Source organism: Pseudophryne corroboree, chromosome 3 (assembly GCF_028390025.1).
Source record: "Pseudophryne corroboree isolate aPseCor3 chromosome 3, aPseCor3.hap2, whole genome shotgun sequence".
NCBI classification, from domain to species: Eukaryota; Metazoa; Chordata; class Amphibia; order Anura; family Myobatrachidae; genus Pseudophryne; species Pseudophryne corroboree.
In genome coordinates, this window is record NC_086446.1 from 329,564,914 (window position 1) to 329,585,594 (window position 20,681).

Below are 20,681 nucleotides of genomic sequence, written 5' to 3' on the forward strand. Positions count from 1 at the left end.
GTATGTGACAAGTCTTAGGTTCCAACTATCAAAAAAAGTCCAAACTCTATTGGGACCTCTAAATATTGGCACTGCACATTTCTAATATACATACTTGGATAACAAGTAACCTTAAGTTATTATTTTTGCAATGCTACATACACATTTTTTGTTTTAAGTTGTTATGTTATTTTTAAAATGTTTTATCTTCATTAAATGAAATTGTGTTTTCTCCAGCTATTTGCATTTTTTCTTAAATAATTTGAGTTTTACTTTAAAAATGGTAAAAACTGAATAAGAAATTATTTGGCTGGTGGCTTGTTGGTCTGGGTGTATGATTCTTGCTACGGGTGCAAAAGGTGCCAGGTTCATATCCTGGATGAGCCTGTTTTCTCAGGTTCTTTAAAAGTGCTTAGTTCAATTATCTGATAGTATTTTAAAATACTAATGTATTCCAACAGTTTCACTTCCAATTTCATTAGTATACATGAAAATACATGAACAGTAGGCTCGTTGGTATAGGGGTATGATTCTCGCTTAGGGTGTGAGAGGTCCTGGGATTAAATCGCAGACGAGCCCATCTTCTCAGGTTCTTTTAAATCCCATGGTTCCATTATCTGATTGATGTCAATTGCCTGAGTCAAAAGCATCAAGTGAATTTTTCTTTTGCCAATCCATAAAAAAAGTATATACTTATGCATATTTAGTAAACTGTCAACCATTTGGTGGTATATTGGGTAAACTGTAGATTCCATTTTGTCTAAGTAACTTTGAGTGGCTGCAAAGAAGTCTCATTTTGACAAATAAAAAACAGTCAAAATGAAATTACAGGTTTTTCTCTTACCATGCTTTTTTCTAAGAAACAATGAGTGGCTTAAAAGAATAGTCTCTTTTTGACAAACAAAAAGGTCAACAATTAATTGCAGGTTTTTGTTTTTTTCTTTCTTCTTGGTCTGTATGCTTAAGTTGCACACAGTATGAGACAAGTCTTAGGTTCCAGCTATCAGAAAAGTTAAAACTCTATAGGAACCCATAAATCTTGGCACTGAAATTTCCAAATATGCATACTTGGACCAAAAATTTACCTTAAGGAAACATTTTAGCTATGCTACAAATAATTTTTTTAAATTGTTATGGTATTTTTAAAATGTAACATCTTTTTTTCCAGCTTATTGCATTTTTTTATTAAATAATTTGAGTTTTACTTTAAAAATGGTAAAATCTGAATGAGAAGGCCTTGGGCAGATGGCTCGTTGGTCTAGGGTTATGATTCTCGCTTTGGGTGCGAGAGGACCCGGGTTCAAATCCCAGACGAGCCCATCTCTTCATGTACTTTTAAAGTCCTTAATATCTGATAGTATTTAATAGCATTTTAAAATACTCACTAATGTATACAAACAGTTTTACTTACAATTTCATTCATATACATAAAAAAGACATGCACAGTGGGCTCGTTGATTCTTGCTTAGGGTGCGAGAGATCCCCGGTACAAATCCTGGATGAGCCCATCTTTTAAAGGTATATACTTATGCATACTTAGTAAAATGTCAACCATTTGGTGGTATATTGGGTAAACTATAGATTCCATTTTGTCTAAGTAACCTTGAGTGGCTTAAAAGTCTAATTTTGACAAACAAAAAACTGTCAAAATTAAATTACAGGTTTTTCTCTTACCTTTCTTTTTTCTAAATAACCTTGAGTGGCTTAAAAGAATAGTCTCATTATGACTAACAAAAAGATCAACAATAAATTGCAGGTGTTTATTTTGTCTTTCTTCTGTGTCTGCATGCTTGAGTTGCACACAGTATGTGACAAGTCTTAGGTTCCAACTATCAAAAAAAGTCCAAACTCTATTGGGACCTCTAAATATTGGCACTGCACATTTCTAATATACATACTTGGATAACAAGTAACCTTAAGTTATTATTTTTGCAATGCTACATACACATTTTTTGTTTTAAGTTGTTATGTTATTTTTAAAATGTTTTATCTTCATTAAATGAAATTGTGTTTTCTCCAGCTATTTGCATTTTTTCTTAAATAATTTGAGTTTTACTTTAAAAATGGTAAAAACTGAATAAGAAATTATTTGGCTGGTGGCTTGTTGGTCTGGGTGTATGATTCTTGCTACGGGTGCAAAAGGTGCCAGGTTCATATCCTGGATGAGCCTGTTTTCTCAGGTTCTTTAAAAGTGCTTAGTTCAATTATCTGATAGTATTTTAAAATACTAATGTATTCCAACAGTTTCACTTCCAATTTCATTAGTATACATGAAAATACATGAACAGTAGGCTCGTTGGTATAGGGGTATGATTCTCGCTTAGGGTGCGAGAGGTCCTGGGATTAAATCGCAGACGAGCCCATCTTCTCAGGTTCTTTTAAATCCCATGGTTCCATTATCTGATTGATGTCAATTGCCTAAATCAAAAGCATCAAGTGAATTTTTCTTTTGCCAATCCATAAAAAAAGTATATACTTATGCATATTTAGTAAACTGTCAACCATTTGGTGGTATATTGGGTAAACTGTAGATTCCATTTTGTCTAAGTAACTTTGAGTTGCTGCAAAGAAGTCTCATTTTGACAAATAAAAAACAGTCAAAATGAAATTACAGGTTTTTCTCTTACCATGCTTTTTTCTAAGAAACAATGAGTGGCTTAAAAGAATAGTCTCTTTTTGACAAACAAAAAGGTCAACAATTAATTGCAGGTTTTTGTTTTTTTCTTTCTTCTTGGTCTGTATGCTTAAGTTGCACACAGTATGAGACAAGTCTTAGGTTCCAGCTATCAGAAAAGTTAATACTCTATAGGAACCCATAAATCTTGGCACTGAAATTTCCAAATATGCATACTTGGACCAAAAATTTACCTTAAGGAAACATTTTAGCTATGCTACAAATAATTTTTTTAAATTGTTATGGTATTTTTAAAATGTAACATCTTTTTTTCCAGCTTATTGCATTTTTTTATTAAATAATTTGAGTTTTACTTTAAAAATGGTAAAATCTGAATGAGAAGACCTTGGGCAGATGGCTCGTTGGTCTAGGGGTATGATTCTCGCTTTGGGTGCGAGAGGTCCCGGGTTCAAATCCAGGACGAGCCCATCTCTTCATGTACTTTTAAAGTCCTTAATATCTGATAGTATTTAATAGCATTTTAAAATACTCACTAATGTATACAAACAGTTTTACTTACAATTTCATTAATATACATAAAAAAGACATGCACAGTGGGCTCGTTGATTCTTGCTTAGGGTGCGAGAGATCCCCGGTACAAATCCCGGATGAGCCCATCTTTTAAAGGTATATACTTATGCATACTTAGTAAAATGTCAACCATTTGGTGGTATATTGGGTAAACTATAGATTCCATTTTGTCTAAGTAACCTTGAGTGGCTTAAAAGTCTAATTTTGACAAACAAAAAACTGTCAAAATTAAATTACAGGTTTTTCTCTTACCTTTCTTTTTTCTAAATAACCTTGAGTGGCTTAAAAGAATAGTCTCATTATGACTAACAAAAAGATCAACAATAAATTGCAGGTGTTTATTTTGTCTTTCTTCTGGGTCTGCATGCTTGAGTTGCACACAGTATGTGACAAGTCTTAGGTTCCAACTATCAAAAAAAGTCCAAACTCTATTGGGACCTCTAAATATTGGCACTGCACATTTCTAATATACATACTTGGATAACAAGTTACCTTAAGTTATTATTTTTGCAATGCTACATACACATTTTTTGTTTTAAGTTGTTATGTTATTTTTAAAATGTTTTATCTTCATTAAATGAAATTGTGTTTTCTCCAGCTATTTGCATTTTTTCTTAAATAATTTGAGTTTTACTTTAAAAATGGTAAAAACTGAATAAGAAATTATTTGGCTGGTGGCTTGTTGGTCTGGGTGTATGATTCTTGCTACGGGTGCAAAAGGTGCCAGGTTCATATCCTGGATGAGCCTGTTTTCTCAGGTTCTTTAAAAGTGCTTAGTTCAATTATCTGATAGTATTTTAAAATACTAATGTATTCCAACAGTTTCACTTCCAATTTCATTAGTATACATGAAAATACATGAACAGTAGGCTCGTTGGTATAGGGGTATGATTCTCGCTTAGGGTGTGAGAGGTCCTGGGATTAAATCGCAGACGAGCCCATCTTCTCAGGTTCTTTTAAATCCCATGGTTCCATTATCTGATTGATGTCAATTGCCTGAGTCAAAAGCATCAAGTGAATTTTTCTTTTGCCAATCCATAAAAAAAGTATATACTTATGCATATTTAGTAAACTGTCAACCATTTGGTGGTATATTGGGTAAACTGTAGATTCCATTTTGTCTAAGTAACTTTGAGTGGCTGCAAAGAAGTCTCATTTTGACAAATAAAAAACAGTCAAAATGAAATTACAGGTTTTTCTCTTACCATGCTTTTTTCTAAGAAACAATGAGTGGCTTAAAAGAATAGTCTCTTTTTGACAAACAAAAAGGTCAACAATTAATTGCAGGTTTTTGTTTTTTTCTTTCTTCTTGGTCTGTATGCTTAAGTTGCACACAGTATGAGACAAGTCTTAGGTTCCAGCTATCAGAAAAGTTAAAACTCTATAGGAACCCATAAATCTTGGCACTGAAATTTCCAAATATGCATACTTGGACCAAAAATTTACCTTAAGGAAACATTTTAGCTATGCTACAAATAATTTTTTTAAATTGTTATGGTATTTTTAAAATGTAACATCTTTTTTTCCAGCTTATTGCATTTTTTTATTAAATAATTTGAGTTTTACTTTAAAAATGGTAAAATCTGAATGAGAAGGCCTTGGGCAGATGGCTCGTTGGTCTAGGGTTATGATTCTCGCTTTGGGTGCGAGAGGACCCGGGTTCAAATCCCGGACGAGCCCATCTCTTCATGTACTTTTAAAGTCCTTAATATCTGATAGTATTTAATAGCATTTTAAAATACTCACTAATGTATACAAACAGTTTTACTTACAATTTCATTCATATACATAAAAAAGACATGCACAGTGGGCTCGTTGATTCTTGCTTAGGGTGCGAGAGATCCCCGGTACAAATCCTGGATGAGCCCATCTTTTAAAGGTATATACTTATGCATACTTAGTAAAATGTCAACCATTTGGTGGTATATTGGGTAAACTATAGATTCCATTTTGTCTAAGTAACCTTGAGTGGCTTAAAAGTCTAATTTTGACAAACAAAAAACTGTCAAAATTAAATTACAGGTTTTTCTCTTACCTTTCTTTTTTCTAAATAACCTTGAGTGGCTTAAAAGAATAGTCTCATTATGACTAACAAAAAGATCAACAATAAATTGCAGGTGTTTATTTTGTCTTTCTTCTGTGTCTGCATGCTTGAGTTGCACACAGTATGTGACAAGTCTTAGGTTCCAACTATCAAAAAAAGTCCAAACTCTATTGGGACCTCTAAATATTGGCACTGCACATTTCTAATATACATACTTGGATAACAAGTAACCTTAAGTTATTATTTTTGCAATGCTACATACACATTTTTTGTTTTAAGTTGTTATGTTATTTTTAAAATGTTTTATCTTCATTAAATGAAATTGTGTTTTCTCCAGCTATTTGCATTTTTTCTTAAATAATTTGAGTTTTACTTTAAAAATGGTAAAAACTGAATAAGAAATTATTTGGCTGGTGGCTTGTTGGTCTGGGTGTATGATTCTTGCTTCGGGTGCAAAAGGTGCCAGGTTCATATCCTGGATGAGCCTGTTTTCTCAGGTTCTTTAAAAGTGCTTAGTTCAATTATCTGATAGTATTTTAAAATACTAATGTATTCCAACAGTTTCACTTCCAATTTCATTAGTATACATGAAAATACATGAACAGTAGGCTCGTTGGTATAGGGGTATGATTCTCGCTTAGGGTGCGAGAGGTCCTGGGATTAAATCGCAGACGAGCCCATCTTCTCAGGTTCTTTTAAATCCCATGGTTCCATTATCTGATTGATGTCAATTGCCTAAATCAAAAGCATCAAGTGAATTTTTCTTTTGCCAATCCATAAAAAAAGTATATACTTATGCATATTTAGTAAACTGTCAACCATTTGGTGGTATATTGGGTAAACTGTAGATTCCATTTTGTCTAAGTAACTTTGAGTTGCTGCAAAGAAGTCTCATTTTGACAAATAAAAAACAGTCAAAATGAAATTACAGGTTTTTCTCTTACCATGCTTTTTTCTAAGAAACAATGAGTGGCTTAAAAGAATAGTCTCTTTTTGACAAACAAAAAGGTCAACAATTAATTGCAGGTTTTTGTTTTTTTCTTTCTTCTTGGTCTGTATGCTTAAGTTGCACACAGTATGAGACAAGTCTTAGGTTCCAGCTATCAGAAAAGTTAAAACTCTATAGGAACCCATAAATCTTGGCACTGAAATTTCCAAATATGCATACTTGGACCAAAAATTTACCTTAAGGAAACATTTTAGCTATGCTACAAATAATTTTTTTAAATTGTTATGGTATTTTTAAAATGTAACATCTTTTTTTCCAGCTTATTGCATTTTTTTATTAAATAATTTGAGTTTTACTTTAAAAATGGTAAAATCTGAATGAGAAGGACTTAGGCAGATGGCTCGTTGGTCCAGGGGTATGATTCTCGCTTTGGGTGCGAGAGGTCCCGGGTTCAAATCCAGGACGAGCCCATCTCTTCATGTACTTTTAAAGTCCTTAATATCTGATAGTATTTAATAGCATTTTAAAATACTCACTAATGTATACAAACAGTTTTACTTACAATTTCATTAATATACATAAAAAAGACATGCACAGTGGGCTCGTTGATTCTTGCTTAGGGTGCGAGAGATCCCCGGTACAAATCCTGGATGAGCCCATCTTTTAAAGGTATATACTTATGCATACTTAGTAAAATGTCAACCATTTGGTGCTATATTGGGTAAACTATAGATTCCATTTTGTCTAAGTAACCTTGAGTGGCTTAAAAGTCTAATTTTGACAAACAAAAAACTGTCAAAATTAAATTACAGGTTTTTCTCTTACCTTTCTTTTTTCTAAATAACCTTGAGTGGCTTAAAAGAATAGTCTCATTATGACTAACAAAAAGATCAACAATAAATTGCAGGTGTTTATTTTGTCTTTCTTCTGGGTCTGCATGCTTGAGTTGCACACAGTATGTGACAAGTCTTAGGTTCCAACTATCAAAAAAAGTCCAAACTCTATTGGGACCTCTAAATATCGGCACTGCACATTTCTAATATACATACTTGGATAACAAGTAACCTTACGTTATTATTTTTGCAATGCTACATACACATTTTTTGTTTTAAGTTGTTATGTTATTTTTAAAATGTTTTATCTTCATTAAATGAAATTGTGTTTTCTCCAGCTATTTGCATTTTTTCTTAAATAATTTGAGTTTTACTTTAAAAATGGTAAAAACTGAATAAGAAATTATTTGGCTGGTGGCTTGTTGGTCTGGGTGTATGATTCTTGCTACGGGTGCAAAAGGTGCCAGGTTCATATCCTGGATGAGCCTGTTTTCTCAGGTTCTTTAAAAGTGCTTAGTTCAATTATCTGATAGTATTTTAAAATACTAATGTATTCCAACAGTTTCACTTCCAATTTCATTAGTATACATGAAAATACATGAACAGTAGGCTCGTTGGTATAGGGGTATGATTCTCGCTTAGGGTGCGAGAGGTCCTGGGATTAAATCGCAGACGAGCCCATCTTCTCAGGTTCTTTTAAATCCCATGGTTCCATTATCTGATTGATGTCAATTGCCTAAATCAAAAGCATCAAGTGAATTTTTCTTTTGCCAATCCATAAAAAAAGTATATACTTATGCATATTTAGTAAACTGTCAACCATTTGGTGGTATATTGGGTAAACTGTAGATTCCATTTTGTCTAAGTAACTTTGAGTGGCTGCAAAGAAGTCTCATTTTGACAAATAAAAAACAGTCAAAATGAAATTACAGGTATTTCTCTTACCATGCTTTTTTCTAAGAAACAATGAGTGGCTTAAAAGAATAGTCTCTTTTTGACAAACAAAAAGGTCAACAATGAATTGCAGGTTTTTGTTTTTTTCTTTCTTCTTGGTCTGTATGCTTAAGTTGCACACAGTATGAGACAAGTCTTAGGTTCCAGCTATCAGAAAAGTTAAAACTCTATAGGAACCCATAAATCTTGGCACTGAAATTTCCAAATATGCATACTTGGACCAAAAATTTACCTTAAGGAAACATTTTAGCTATGCTACAAATAATTTTTTTAAATTGTTATGGTATTTTTAAAATGTAACATCTTTTTTTCCAGCTTATTGCATTTTTTTATTAAATAATTTGAGTTTTACTTTAAAAATGGTAAAATCTGAATGAGAAGACCTTGGGCAGATGGCTCGTTGGTCTAGGGGTATGATTCTCGCTTTGGGTGCGAGAGGACCCGGGTTCAAATCCCGGACGAGCCCATCTCTTCATGTACTTTTAAAGTCCTTAATATCTGATAGTATTTAATAGCATTTTAAAATACTCACTAATGTATACAAACAGTTTTACTTACAATTTCATTCATATACATAAAAAAGACATGCACAGTGGGCTCGTTGATTCTTGCTTAGGGTGCGAGAGATCCCCGATACAAATCCTGGATGAGCCCATCTTTTAAAGGTATATACTTATGCATACTTAGTAAAATGTCAACCATTTGGTGGTATATTGGGTAAACTATAGATTCCATTTTGTCTAAGTAACCTTGAGTGGCTTAAAAGTCTAATTTTGACAAACAAAAAACTGTCAAAATTAAATTACAGGTTTTTCTCTTACCTTTCTTTTTTCTAAATAACCTTGAGTGGCTTAAAAGAATAGTCTCATTATGACTAACAAAAAGATCAACAATAAATTGCAGGTGTTTATTTTGTCTTTCTTCTGGGTCTGCATGCTTGAGTTGCACACAGTATGTGACAAGTCTTAGGTTCCAACTATCAAAAAAAGTCCAAACTCTATTGGGACCTCTAAATATTGGCACTGCACATTTCTAATATACATACTTGGATAACAAGTAACCTTAAGTTATTATTTTTGCAATGCTACATACACATTTTTTGTTTTAAGTTGTTATGTTATTTTTAAAATGTTTTATCTTCATTAAATGAAATTGTGTTTTCTCCAGCTATTTGCATTTTTTCTTAAATAATTTGAGTTTTACTTTAAAAATGGTAAAAACTGAATAAGAAATTATTTGGCTGGTGGCTTGTTGGTCTGGGTGTATGATTCTTGCTACGGGTGCAAAAGGTGCCAGGTTCATATCCTGGATGAGCCTGTTTTCTCAGGTTCTTTAAAAGTGCTTAGTTCAATTATCTGATAGTATTTTAAAATACTAATGTATTCCAACAGTTTCACTTCCAATTTCATTAGTATACATGAAAATACATGAACAGTAGGCTCGTTGGTATAGGGGTATGATTCTCGCTTAGGGTGTGAGAGGTCCTGGGATTAAATCACAGACGAGCCCATCTTCTCAGGTTCTTTTAAATCCCATGGTTCCATTATCTGATTGATGTCAATTGCCTGAGTCAAAAGCATCAAGTGAATTTTTCTTTTGCCAATCCATAAAAAAAAGTATATACTTATGCATATTTAGTAAACTGTCAACCATTTGGTGGTATATTGGGTAAACTGTAGATTCCATTTTGTCTAAGTAACTTTGAGTGGCTGCAAAGAAGTCTCATTTTGACAAATAAAAAAGTCAAAATGAAATTACAGGTTTTTCTCTTACCATGCTTTTTTCTAAGAAACAATGAGTGGCTTAAAAGAATAGTCTCTTTTTGACAAACAAAAAGGTCAACAATTAATTGCAGGTTTTTGTTTTTTTCTTTCTTCTTGGTCTGTATGCTTAAGTTGCACACAGTATGAGACAAGTCTTAGGTTCCAGCTATCAGAAAAGTTAAAACTCTATAGGAACCCATAAATCTTGGCACTGAAATTTCCAAATATGCATACTTGGACCAAAAATTTACCTTAAGGAAACATTTTAGCTATGCTACAAATAATTTTTTTAAATTGTTATGGTATTTTTAAAATGTAACATCTTTTTTTCCAGCTTATTGCATTTTTTTATTACATAATTTGAGTTTTACTTTAAAAATGGTAAAATCTGAATGAAAAGACCTTGGGCAGATGGCTCGTTGGTCTAGGGGTATGATTCTCGCTTTGGGTGTGAGAGGTCCCGGGTTCAAATCCCGGACGAGCCCATCTCTTCATGTACTTTTAAAGTCCTTAATATTTAATAGTATTTTAAAATACTCACTAATGTATACAAACAGTTTTACTTACAATTTCATTAATATACATAAAAAAGACATGCACAGTGGGCTCGTTGATTCTTGCTTAGGGTGCGAGAGATCCCCGATACAAATCCTGGATGAGCCCATCTTTTAAAGGTATATACTTATGCATACTTAGTAAAATGTCAACCATTTGGTGGTATATTGGGTAAACTATAGATTCCATTTTGTCTAAGTAACCTTGAGTGGCTTAAAAGTCTAATTTTTGACAAACAAAAAACTGTCAAAATTAAATTACAGGTTTTTCTCTTACCTTTCTTTTTTCTAAATAACCTTGAGTGGCTTAAAAGAATAGTCTCATTATGACTAACAAAAAGATCAACAATAAATTGCAGGTGTTTATTTTGTCTTTCTTCTGGGTCTGCATGCTTGAGTTGCACACAGTATGTGACAAGTCTTAGGTTCCAACTATCAAAAAAAGTCCAAACTCTATTGGGACCTCTAAATATTGGCACTGCACATTTCTAATATACATACTTGGATAACAAGTAACCTTAAGTTATTATTTTTGCAATGCTACATACACATTTTTTGTTTTAAGTTGTTATGTTATTTTTAAAATGTTTTATCTTCATTAAATGAAATTGTGTTTTCTCCAGCTATTTGCATTTTTTCTTAAATAATTTGAGTTTTACTTTAAAAATGGTAAAAACTGAATAAGAAATTATTTGGCTGGTGGCTTGTTGGTCTGGGTGTATGATTCTTGCTACGGGTGCAAAAGGTGCCAGGTTCATATCCTGGATGAGCCTGTTTTCTCAGGTTCTTTAAAAGTGCTTAGTTCAATTATCTGATAGTATTTTAAAATACTAATGTATTCCAACAGTTTCACTTGCAATTTCATTAGTATACATAAAAATACATGAACAGTAGGCTCGTTGGTATAGGGGTATGATTCTCGCTTAGGGTGCGAGAGGTCCTGGGATTAAATCGCAGACGAGCCCATCTTCTCAGGTTCTTTTAAATCCCATGGTTCCATTATCTGATTGATGTCAATTGCCTAAATCAAAAGCATCAAGTGAATTTTTCTTTTGCCAATCCATAAAAAAAGTATATACTTATGCATATTTAGTAAACTGTCAACCATTTGGTGGTATATTGGGTAAACTGTAGATTCCATTTTGTCTAAGTAACTTTGAGTGGCTGCAAAGAAGTCTCATTTTGACAAATAAAAAACAGTCAAAATGAAATTACAGGTTTTTCTCTTACCATGCTTTTTTCTAAGAAACAATGAGTGGCTTAAAAGAATAGTCTCTTTTTGACAAACAAAAAGGTCAACAATTAATTGCAGGTTTTTGTTTTTTTCTTTCTTCTTGGTCTGTATGCTTAAGTTGCACACAGTATGAGACAAGTCTTAGGTTCCAGCTATCAGAAAAGTTAAAACTCTATAGGAACCCATAAATCTTGGCACTGAAATTTCCAAATATGCATACTTGGACCAAAAATTTAAATTAAGGAAACATTTTAGCTATGCTACAAATAATTTTTTTAAATTGTTATGGTATTTTTAAAATGTAACATCTTTTTTTCCAGCTTATTGCATTTTTTTTATTAAATAATTTGAGTTTTACTTTAAAAATGGTAAAATCTGAATGAGAAGACCTTGGGCAGATGGCTCGTTGGTCTAGGGGTACGATTCTCGCTTTGGGTGCGAGAGGATCCGGGTTCAAATCCCGGACGAACCCATCTCTTCATGTACTTTTAAAGTCCTTAATATCTGATAGTATTTAATAGCATTTTAAAATACTCACTAATGTATACAAACAGTTTTACTTACAATTTCATTCATATACATAAAAAAGACATGCACAGTGGGCTCGTTGATTCTTGCTTAGGGTGCGAGAGATCCCCGGTACAAATCCTGGATGAGCCCATCTTTTAAAGGTATATACTTATGCATACTTAGTAAAATGTCAACCATTTGGTGGTATATTGGGTAAACTATAGATTCCATTTTGTCTAAGTAACCTTGAGTGGCTTAAAAGTCTAATTTTGACAAACAAAAAACTGTCAAAATTAAATTACAGGTTTTTCTCTTACCTTTCTTTTTTCTAAATAACCTTGAGTGGCTTAAAAGAATAGTCTCATTATGACTAACAAAAAGATCAACAATAAATTGCAGGTGTTTATTTTGTCTTTCTTCTGGGTCTGCATGCTTGAGTTGCACACAGTATGTGACAAGTCTTAGGTTCCAACTATCAAAAAAAGTCCAAACTCTATTGGGACCTCTAAATATTGGCACTGCACATTTCTAATATACATACTTGGATAACAAGTAACCTTAAGTTATTATTTTTGCAATGCTACATACACATTTTTTGTTTTAAGTTGTTATGTTTAAAATGTTTTATCTTCATTAAATGAAATTGTGTTTTCTCCAGCTATTTGCATTTTTTCTTAAATAATTTGAGTTTTACTTTAAAAATGGTAAAAACTGAATAAGAAATTATTTGGCTGGTGGCTTGTTGATCTGGGTGTATGATTCTTGCTACGGGTGCAAAAGGTGCCAGGTTCATATCCTGGATGAGCCTGTTTTCTCAGGTTCTTTAAAAGTGCTTAGTTCAATTATCTGATAGTATTTTAAAATACTAATGTATTCCAACAGTTTCACTTCCAATTTCATTAGTATACATGAAAATACATGAACAGTAGGCTCGTTGGTATAGGGGTATGATTCTCGCTTAGGGTGTGAGAGGTCCTGGGATTAAATCGCAGACGAGCCCATCTTCTCAGGTTCTTTTAAATCCCATGGTTCCATTATCTGATTGATGTCAATTGCCTGAGTCAAAAGCATCAAGTGAATTTTTCTTTTGCCAATCCATAAAAAAAAGTATATACTTATGCATATTTAGTAAACTGTCAACCATTTGGTGGTATATTGGGTAAACTGTAGATTCCATTTTGTGTAAGTAACTTTGAGTGGCTGCAAAGAAGTCTCATTTTGACAAATAAAAAAGTCAAAATGAAATTACAGGTTTTTCTCTTACCATGCTTTTTTCTAAGAAACAATGAGTGGCTTAAAAGAATAGTCTCTTTTTGACAAACAAAAAGGTCAACAATTAATTGCAGGTTTTTGTTTTTTTCTTTCTTCTTGGTCTGTATGCTTAAGTTGCACACAGTATGAGACAAGTCTTAGGTTCCAGCTATCAGAAAAGTTAAAACTCTATAGGAACCCATAAATCTTGGCACTGAAATTTCCAAATATGCATACTTGGACCAAAAATTTACCTTAAGGAAACATTTTAGCTATGCTACAAATAATTTTTTTAAATTGTTATGGTATTTTTAAAATGTAACATCTTTTTTTCCAGCTTATTGCATTTTTTTATTACATAATTTGAGTTTTACTTTAAAAATGGTAAAATCTGAATGAGAAGACCTTGGGCAGATGGCTCGTTGGTCTAGGGGTATGATTCTCGCTTTGGGTGTGAGAGGTCCCGGGTTCAAATCCCGGACGAGCCCATCTCTTCATGTACTTTTAAAGTCCTTAATATTTAATAGTATTTTAAAATACTCACTAATGTATACAAACAGTTTTACTTACAATTTCATTAATATACATAAAAAAGACATGCACAGTGGGCTCGTTGATTCTTGCTTAGGGTGCGAGAGATCCCCGGTACAAATCCCGGATGAGCCCATCTTTTAAAGGTATATACTTATGCATACTTAGTAAAATGTCAACCATTTGGTGGTATATTGGGTAAACTATAGATTCCATTTTGTCTAAGTAACCTTGAGTGGCTTAAAAGTCTAATTTTGACAAACAAAAAACTGTCAAAATTAAATTACAGGTTTTTCTCTTACCTTTCTTTTTTCTAAATAACCCTGAGTGGCTTAAAAGAATAGTCTCATTATGACTAACAAAAAGATCAACAATAAATTGCAGGTGTTTATTTTGTCTTTCTTCTGGGTCTGCATGCTTGAGTTGCACACAGTATGTGACAAGTCTTAGGTTCCAACTATCAAAAAAAGTCCAAACTCTATTGGGACCTCTAAATATTGGCACTGCACATTTCTAATATACATACTTGGATAACAAGTAACCTTAAGTTATTATTTTTGCAATGCTACATACACATTTTTTGTTTTAAGTTGTTATGTTATTTTTAAAATGTTTTATCTTCATTAAATGAAATTGTGTTTTCTCCAGCTATTTGCATTTTTTCTCAAATAATTTGAGTTTTACTTTAAAAATGGTAAAAACTGAATAAGAAATTATTTGGCTAGTGGCTTGTTGGTCTGGGTGTATGATTCTTGCTTCGGGTGCAAAAGGTGCCAGGTTCATATCCTGGATGAGCCTGTTTTCTCAGGTTCTTTAAAAGTGCTTAGTTCAATTATCTGATAGTATTTTAAAATACTAATGTATTCCAACAGTTTCACTTCCAATTTCATTAGTATACATGAAAATACATGAACAGTAGGCTCGTTGGTATAGGGGTATGATTCTCGCTTAGGGTGCGAGAGGTCCTGGGATTAAATCGCAGACGAGCCCATCTTCTCAGGTTCTTTTAAATCCCATGGTTCCATTATCTGATTGATGTCAATTGCCTAAATCAAAAGCATCAAGTGAATTTTTATTTTGCCAATCCATAAAAAAAGTATATATTTATGCATATTTAGTAAACTGTCAACCATTTGGTGGTATATTGGGTAAACTGTAGATTCCATTTTGTCTAAGTAACTTTGAGTGGCTGCAAAGAAGTCTCATTTTGACAAATAAAAAACAGTCAAAATGAAATTACAGGTTTTTCTCTTACCATGCTTTTTTCTAAGAAACAATGAGTGGCTTAAAAGAATAGTCTCTTTTTGACAAACAAAAAGGTCAACAATTAATTGCAGGTTTTTGTTTTTTTCTTTCTTCTTGGTCTGTATGCTTAAGTTGCACACAGTATGAGACAAGTCTTAGGTTCCAGCTATCAGAAAAGTTAAAACTCTATAGGAACCCATAAATCTTGGCACTGAAATTTCCAAATATGCATACTTGGACCAAAAATTTACCTTAAGGAAACATTTTAGCTATGCTACAAATATTTTTTTTAAATTGTTATGGTATTTTTAAAATGTAACATCTTTTTTTCCAGCTTATTGCATTTTTTTATTAAATAATTTGAGTTTTACTTTAAAAATGGTAAAATCTGAATGAGTAGGCCTTGGGCAGATGGCTCGTTGGTCTAGGGGTATGATTCTCGCTTTGGGTGCAAGAGGACCCGGGTTCAAATCCCAGACGAGCCCATCTCTTCATGTACTTTTAAAGTCCTTAATATCTGATAGTATTTAATAGCATTTTAAAATACTCACTAATGTATACAAACAGTTTTACTTACAATTTCATTCATATACATAAAAAAGACATGCACAGTGGGCTCGTTGATTCTTGCTTAGGGTGCGAGAGATCCCCGGTACAAATCCTGGATGAGCCCATCTTTTAAAGGTATATACTTATGCATACTTAGTAAAATGTCAACCATTTGGTGGTATATTGGGTAAACTATAGATTCCATTTTGTCTAAGTAACCTTGAGTGGCTTAAAAGTCTAATTTTGACAAACAAAAAACTGTCAAAATTAAATTACAGGTTTTTCTCTTACCTTTCTTTTTTCTAAATAACCTTGAGTGGCTTAAAAGAATAGTCTCATTATGACTAACAAAAAGATCAACAATAAATTGCAGGTGTTTATTTTGTCTTTCTTCTGGGTCTGCATGCTTGAGTTGCACACAGTATGTGACAAGTCTTAGGTTCCAACTATCAAAAAAAGTCCAAACTCTATTGGGACCTCTAAATATTGGCACTGCACATTTCTAATATACATACTTGGATAACAAGTAACCTTAAGTTATTATTTTTGCAATGCTACATACACATTTTTTGTTTTAAGTTGTTATGTTATTTTTAAAATGTTTTATCTTCATTAAATGAAATTGTGTTTTCTCCAGCTATTTGCATTTTTTCTTAAATAATTTGAGTTTTACTTTAAAAATGGTAAAAACTGAATAAGAAATTATTTGGCTAGTGGCTTGTTGGGCTGGGTGTATGATTCTTGCTTCGGGTGCAAAAGGTGCCAGGTTCATATCCTGGATGAGCCTGTTTTCTCAGGTTCTTTAAAAGTGCTTAGTTCAATTATCTGATAGTATTTTAAAATACTAATGTATTCCAACAGTTTCACTTCCAATTTCATTAGTATACATGAAAATACATGAACAGTAGGCTCGTTGGTATAGGGGTATGATTCTCGCTTAGGGTGCGAGAGGTCCTGGGATTAAATCGCAGATGAGCCCATCTTCTCAGGTTCTTTTAAATCCCATGGTTCCATTATCTGATTGATGTCAATTGCCTAAATCAAAAGCATCAAGTGAATGTTTATTTTGCCAATCCATAAAAAAAGTATATACTTATGCATATTTAGTAAACTGTCAACCATTTGGTGGTATATTGGGTAAACTGTAGATTCCATTTTGTCTAAGTAACTTTGAGTGGCTGCAAAGAAGTCTCATTTTGACAAATAAAAAACAGTCAAAATGAAATTACAGGTTTTTCTCTTACCATGCTTTTTTCTAAGAAACAATGAGTGGCTTAAAAGAATAGTCTCTTTTTGACAAACAAAAAGGTCAACAATTAATTGCAGGTTTTTGTTTTTTTCTTTCTTCTTGGTCTGTATGCTTAAGTTGCACACAGTATGAGACAAGTCTTAGGTTCCAGCTATCAGAAAAGTTAAAACTCTATAGGAACCTATAAATCTTGGCACTGAAATTTCCAAATATGCATACTTGGACCAAAAATTTACCTTAAGGAAACATTTTAGCTATGCTACAAATAATTTTTTTAATTGTTATGGTATTTTTAAAATGTAACATCTTTTTTTCCAGCTTATTGCATTTTTTTATTAAATAATTTGAGTTTTACTTTAAAAATGGTAAAATCTGAATGAGAAGACCTTAGGCAGATGGCTCGTTGGTCTAGGGGTATGATTCTCGCTTTGGGTGCGAGAGCTCCCGGGTTCAAATCCCGGACGAGCCCATCTCTTCATGTACTTTTAAAGTCCTTAATATCTGATAGTATTTAATAGCATTTTAAAATACTCACTAATGTATACAAACAGTTTTACTTACAATTTCATTAATATACATAAAAAAGACATGCACAGTGGGCTCGTTGATTCTTGCTTAGGGTGCGAGAGATCCCCGGTACAAATCCTGGATGAGCCCATCTTTTAAAGGTATATACTTATGCATACTTAGTAAAATGTCAACCATTTGGTGGTATATTGGGTAAACTATAGATTCCATTTTGTCTAAGTAACCTTGAGTGGCTTAAAAGTCTAATTTTGACAAACAAAAAACTGTCAAAATTAAATTACAGGTTTTTCTCTTACCTTTCTTTTTTCTAAATAACCTTGAGTGGCTTAAAAGAATAGTCTCATTATGACTAACAAAAAGATCAACAATAAATTGCAGGTGTTTATTTTGTCTTTCTTCTGGGTCTGCATGCTTGAGTTGCACACAGTATGTGACAAGTCTTAGGTTCCAACTATCAAAAAAAGTCCAAACTCTATTGGGACCTCTAAATATTGGCACTGCACATTTCTAATATACATACTTGGATAACAAGTAACCTTAAGTTATTATTTTTGCAATGCTACATACACATTTTTTGTTTTAAGTTGTTATGTTATTTTTAAAATGTTTTATCTTCATTAAATGAAATTGTGTTTTCTCCAGCTATTTGCATTTTTTCTTAAATAATTTGAGTTTTACTTTAAAAATGGTAAAAACTGAATAAGAAATTATTTGGCTGGTGGCTTGTTGGTCTGGGTGTATGATTCTTGCTACGGGTGCAAAAGGTGCCAGGTTCATATCCTGGATGAGCCTGTTTTCTCAGGTTCTTTAAAAGTGCTTAGTTCAATTATCTGATAGTATTTTAAAATACTAATGTATTCCAACAGTTTCACTTCCAATTTCATTAGTATACATGAAAATACATGAACAGTAGGCTCGTTGGTATAGGGGTATGATTCTCGCTTAGGGTGCGAGAGGTCCTGGGATTAAATCGCAGGCGAGCCCATCTTCTCAGGTTCTTTTAAATCCCATGGTTCCATTATCTGATTGATGTCAATTGCCTGAGTCAAAAGCATCAAGTGAATTTTTCTTTTGCCAATCCATAAAAAAAAGTATATACTTATGCATATTTAGTAAACTGTCAACCATTTGGTGGTATATTGGGTAAACTGTAGATTCCATTTTGTCTAAGTAACTTTGAGTGGCTGCAAAGAAGTCTCATTTTGACAAATAAAAAACAGTCAAAATGAAATTACAGGTTTTTCTCTTACCATGCTTTTTTCTAAGAAACAATGAGTGGCTTAAAAGAATAGTCTCTTTTTGACAAACAAAAAGGTCAACAATTAATTGCAGGTTTTTGTTTTTTTCTTTCTTCTTGGTCTGTATGCTTAAGTTGCACACAGTATGAGACAAGTCTTAGGTTCCAGCTATCAGAAAAGTTAAAACTCTATAGGAACCCATAAATCTTTGCACTGAAATTTCCAAATATGCATACTTGGACCAAAAATTTACCTTAAGGAAACATTTTAGCTATGCTACAAATAATTTTTTTAAATTGTTATGGTATTTTTAAAATGTAACATCTTTTTTTCCAGCTTATTGCATTTTTTTTATTAAATAATTTGAGTTTTACTTTAAAAATGGTAAAATCTGAATGAGAAGACCTTGGGTAGATGGCTCGTTGGTCTAGGGGTATGATTCTCGCTTTTGGTGCGAGAGGTCCCGGGTTCAAATCCCGGACGAGCCCATCTCTTCATGTACTTTTAAAGTCCTTAATATCTGATAGTATTTAATAGTATTTTAAAATACTCACTAATGTATACAAACAGTTTTACTTACAATTTCATTAATATACATAAAAAAGACATGCACAGTGGGCTCGTTGATTCTTGCTTAGGGTGCGAGAGATCCCCGGTACAAATCCCGGATGAGCCCATCTTTTAAAGGTATATACTTATGCATACTTAGTAAAATGTCAACCATTTGGTGGTATATTGGGTAAACTATAGATTCCATTTTGTCTAAGTAACCTTGAGTGGCTTAAAAGTCTAATTTTGACAAACAAAAAACTGTCAAAATTAAATTACAGGTTTTTCTCTTACCTTTCTTTTTTCTAAATAACCCTGAGTGGCTTAAAAGAATAGTCTCATTATGACTAACAAAAAGATCAACAATAAATTGCAGGTGTTTATTTTGTCTTTCTTCTGGGTCTGCATGCTTGAGTTGCACACAGTATGTGACAAGTCTTAGGTTCCAACTATCAAAAAAAGTCCAAACTCTATTGGGACCTCTAAATATTGGCACTGCACATTTCTAATATACATACTTGGATAACAAGTAACCTTAAGTTATTATTTTTGCAATGCTACATACACATTTTTTGTTTTAAGTTGTTATGTTATTTTTAAAATGTTTTATCTTCATTAAATGAAATTGTGTTTTCTCCAGCTATTTGCATTTTTTCTCAAATAATTTGAGTTTTACTTTAAAAATGGTAAAAACTGAATAAGAAATTATTTGGCTAGTGGCTTGTTGGTCTGGGTGTATGATTCTTGCTTCGGGTGCAAAAGGTGCCAGGTTCATATCCTGGATGAGCCTGTTTTCTCAGGTTCTTTAAAAGTGCTTAGTTCAATTATCTGATAGTATTTTAAAATACTAATGTATTCCAACAGTTTCACTTCCAATTTCATTAGTATACATGAAAATACATGAACAGTAGGCTCGTTGGTATAGGGGTATGATTCTCGCTTAGGGTGCGAGAGGTCCTGGGATTAAATCGCAGACGAGCCCATCTTCTCAGGTTCTTTTAAATCCCATGGTTCCATTATCTGATTGATGTCAATTGCCTAAATCAAAAGCATCAAGTGAATTTTTATTTTGCCAATCCATAAAAAAAGTATATATTTATGCATATTTAGTAAACTGTCAACCATTTGGTGGTATATTGGGTAAACTGTAGATTCCATTTTGTCTAAGTAACTTTGAGTGGCTGCAAAGAAGTCTCATTTTGACAAATAAAAAACAGTCAAAATGAAATTACAGGTTTTTCTCTTACCATGCTTTTTTCTAAGAAACAATGAGTGGCTTAAAAGAATAGTCTCTTTTTGACAAACAAAAAGGTCAACAATTAATTGCAGGTTTTTGTTTTTTTCTTTCTTCTTGGTCTGTATGCTTAAGTTGCACACAGTATGAGACAAGTCTTAGGTTCCAGCTATCAGAAAAGTTAAAACTCTATAGGAACCCATAAATCTTGGCACTGAAATTTCCAAATATGCATACTTGGACCAAAAATTTACCTTAAGGAAACATTTTAGCTATGCTACA

At 32.7% G+C, this 20,681-nt stretch overlaps 8 non-coding genes across 8 annotated transcripts; all 8 read left to right on the forward strand.

The window, feature by feature from the left end:
* Positions 1-3,009: 3,009 nt before the first annotated feature.
* TRNAP-UGG (transfer RNA proline (anticodon UGG)) lies at positions 3,010-3,081 on the forward strand. Its single transcript has one exon. It is a non-coding gene; the product is annotated as a tRNA-Pro (tRNA).
* A 1,711-nt stretch (positions 3,082-4,792) lies between these two features.
* Positions 4,793-4,864, forward strand: TRNAP-UGG (transfer RNA proline (anticodon UGG)). Its single transcript has one exon. It is a non-coding gene; the product is annotated as a tRNA-Pro (tRNA).
* A 3,494-nt stretch (positions 4,865-8,358) lies between these two features.
* On the forward strand, positions 8,359-8,430 carry TRNAP-UGG (transfer RNA proline (anticodon UGG)). The gene has a single exon. It is a non-coding gene; the product is annotated as a tRNA-Pro (tRNA).
* A 1,710-nt stretch (positions 8,431-10,140) lies between these two features.
* TRNAP-UGG (transfer RNA proline (anticodon UGG)) lies at positions 10,141-10,212 on the forward strand. The gene has a single exon. It is a non-coding gene; the product is annotated as a tRNA-Pro (tRNA).
* Positions 10,213-13,692: 3,480 nt separating this feature from the next.
* Positions 13,693-13,764, forward strand: TRNAP-UGG (transfer RNA proline (anticodon UGG)). Its single transcript has one exon. It is a non-coding gene; the product is annotated as a tRNA-Pro (tRNA).
* A 1,701-nt stretch (positions 13,765-15,465) lies between these two features.
* TRNAP-UGG (transfer RNA proline (anticodon UGG)) lies at positions 15,466-15,537 on the forward strand. Its single transcript has one exon. It is a non-coding gene; the product is annotated as a tRNA-Pro (tRNA).
* Positions 15,538-17,247: 1,710 nt separating this feature from the next.
* TRNAP-UGG (transfer RNA proline (anticodon UGG)) lies at positions 17,248-17,319 on the forward strand. Its single transcript has one exon. It is a non-coding gene; the product is annotated as a tRNA-Pro (tRNA).
* Positions 17,320-19,032: 1,713 nt separating this feature from the next.
* TRNAQ-UUG (transfer RNA glutamine (anticodon UUG)) lies at positions 19,033-19,104 on the forward strand. Its single transcript has one exon. It is a non-coding gene; the product is annotated as a tRNA-Gln (tRNA).
* The last annotated feature ends 1,577 nt before the right edge of the window (positions 19,105-20,681 follow it).